Genomic DNA, 2885 nt, shown 5'->3' with positions numbered 1-2885 from the left:
GAGGATAAATCTGCCATCCCTTCTCTTATGGCATGGGATGCTCAGCATAACACCCTGTGCAAGTGTTACACCCTCCTTGTGGCTTGCTCTTGGGCAGGGGTGAGATTTACTGCCAAGTAATGTCCATTTTTTGACAACTTGCTCCACTAATTCTCTGCTCCAGTAGCAAGGTTTGTAGTGATAAGATCCCTGCAAATTTCCACTGGAGTCAGTGGGACATACCCACCTATGGACAAATCTCCACAAGTTGCTGATGGGAGCAAATGTAGCCAGGGCAGCCTAATTTGGCATTCAGTTGGGTGCTGAACTCATCTATGGAACAAATGATCATGTGTAGGGAGAATTTCAAGAAATTTTCATTCAGATTAGAAGCTTTAGATTAAGCAATACTTTATGTATTTTGTTTCTTTTTAATACTCAGCACTCTGCACATTAAAGTTTAATACATCTTTTTACATTTTACATATGAACAAAGCACATACTGTCAGTATGCCATTAGGTTGAGTACAAGCATTTGACTTCAGCTACTTTATTACTGCTGAGAAAAATATTGTACTTATTACCATCTATTTGATCATTGTTAACACCTGAAAAGAAAATATGAATCTTGTCACAAGAGAGTAGTGTTGTGGGTACCTGTTTAAAATATGAGATGGAACTGCAGCAAGCACCTGAGCAAAACTATATTTTCTGGTTGGAGTAAGGATTGCTCTCAAAAGGCAGTTGTGAAGGCTGTTGTCCATAGAATCACAAAGCCTAAATTCCTTAGAAATGTACTTCATTACACTCTCTTTGCTTCTGTGATAACCAGCCACAGGGCTCTTTGAGGGAAAATAAATGCCAATGGAATTAATTACTGAAAAAATGAAGTCTGTAAAGTGAATCCATTGAGGATGAAGTTCAGAAAAGAGGCACAAGTATTTTAAGTTAAGAAAATTCTGTTTCTTCCATTCAGGGGAAATTAATTAGCCTAGAAGCTAACAACTGCTTAGCACTTAAGCTTTCAGTTCTCCACACTAAATGAGCTGCATAAAGGAAAGATAAAAAAGGTGCAATGGCCTGTTGTGGTTTGACCCCAGGCAGCAGCCAAGAACCACACAGCCACCCACACAATCCCCACCAGCAGGATGGGGAAAAGAATTGGAAGGATAAAAGCTAGAAAACTCATGGGTTGAGATAAAGACAGTTTAATAGAGAAAGCAAAAGCTGCACACACAAGCAAAGCAAAACAAGGAATTCATTCACTGCTTCCCACAGACAGGAGGTGTTCAGCATCTCCAGGAGAGCAGGGCCCATCACGCGTAACGGTTCCTTGGGAAGACAAACACCATCACTCCAGATGTCCCCCCTTCCTCCTTCTTCCTCCCACCTTATACACTGAGCATGATGTCCTATGGTATGGAATATCCCTTGGGTCAGTTTGGGTCACCTGTCCCAGCTGTGTCTCCTCCCAATCTCCCATGCATCCCCAACTCCCTTGCCAGTGTGGCAGTATGGAAAGCAGCAAAGGCCTTGGCTCTGTGTAAGCTCTGCTCAGCAAGAACAAAAACATCTCTGCATTATCAACTCTGTGTTCTGCACAAAACCCAAACATAGCCCCACACTAGCCACATTCAGCCCAAACCAGCACGTGGGCCCTGAATTACATTTCAGAACATAATTTGTAAACTTGAAAGAAAAAGAAGACAGATGGAAATAACAGATGAGGCAGCTACAACAACCAGTGCCAGGAGTGCATAGCTCTGAGGCACAGATATCAGGGTCATGGTCTGTAAAAAAGGGTCTTTAATGGGTGCTGACAAGCAAACCCCATTATTATTTCACCAATCCCCAATCCAGCAGCCACATATCCAGTCACATTTCCTTTCCTTTGGATGTAAAATACAGTGAAGATGCCAGTCCCAGGGGAGATGAAGGCTCCTCCACACTCATAACCTACCTCTTCTAAAGCATAGACAAACAAACCTAACAGATGCATACTAATAAAGCACTAATTTTTGACCCTCATAAATCTTTTCTTATGTACAATTAGTCCATTTCCAAATCAGTTCTCCTAAACCCCTTTGCCAAAGTCAAATGTCAAAGTTGGGCTTGATTTTCAGATCATGGTATCTGGACATTAGATCCCAGAATTCCCTTACCATTTCTTAGTTGTCCTGTCCTTTGCAATACATTATGCCTAACAGCATATTGGTTCAAGCAGCATTAATTTATTAGAGCTTTAATTTCTTTTTTTAGACCATTTTATGCCTCAAGTCACCCATAACCACAGTTTTATCTACAAGTGTCAGTTAAATTATAACAGAGTGTATATCTTTTTTTTTTTTGCCATGAGGTACTTTGTATAGCTGTTTTATTTGACCATTAGTTCCCCTGTAGTCCCTAATTGCTTTTCCACAGTAGGTCAGTTTTCTATATACACTTCCATTTTCATAACTAGACACAATCAAGCTCTAATCTTATCACCTCAGGACTGATGGTGTCTCAACATTTATAACTGAAAATCTCATTAAAACATCTTCTGGCATTTTTCACAGATGGATGGAGTCTTATCATGTGTCCAAACCTAATTCCATCTTCAATAATCATATTCTCCTATTTAAATTTACATTGTTTTTATTCAGCTCTCAGACATTTGATTCGTGTCCCTGTCGTTGTGCTGCATCACTGTGCACCACGCACTGTGTTTTATTACAGACACTTGTGTTTCCAGAATGGGTGAGGCAGCTCTGCTGGAAAAAGAAATTGGAGTCTTACTGGAGCACTCTTGGTACTAGAGAGAGATCAGGTGTTGCTTTCAAGGGTAGAAAGTAAAGAGAAACTTTGGCAGGGTTTGGGAGGTGCTGCCATGGCAGAGACTAAGGGGTTTAATAAGAGGCTGGAGG

This window comes from Acanthisitta chloris, unplaced genomic scaffold (assembly GCF_000695815.1).
Source record: "Acanthisitta chloris isolate BGI_N310 unplaced genomic scaffold, ASM69581v1 scaffold9306, whole genome shotgun sequence".
Classification (NCBI taxonomy): Eukaryota; Metazoa; Chordata; class Aves; order Passeriformes; family Acanthisittidae; genus Acanthisitta; species Acanthisitta chloris.
The sequence above is the reverse complement of the archived record's forward strand: the minus strand, read 5'-3'. Positions refer to the sequence as shown.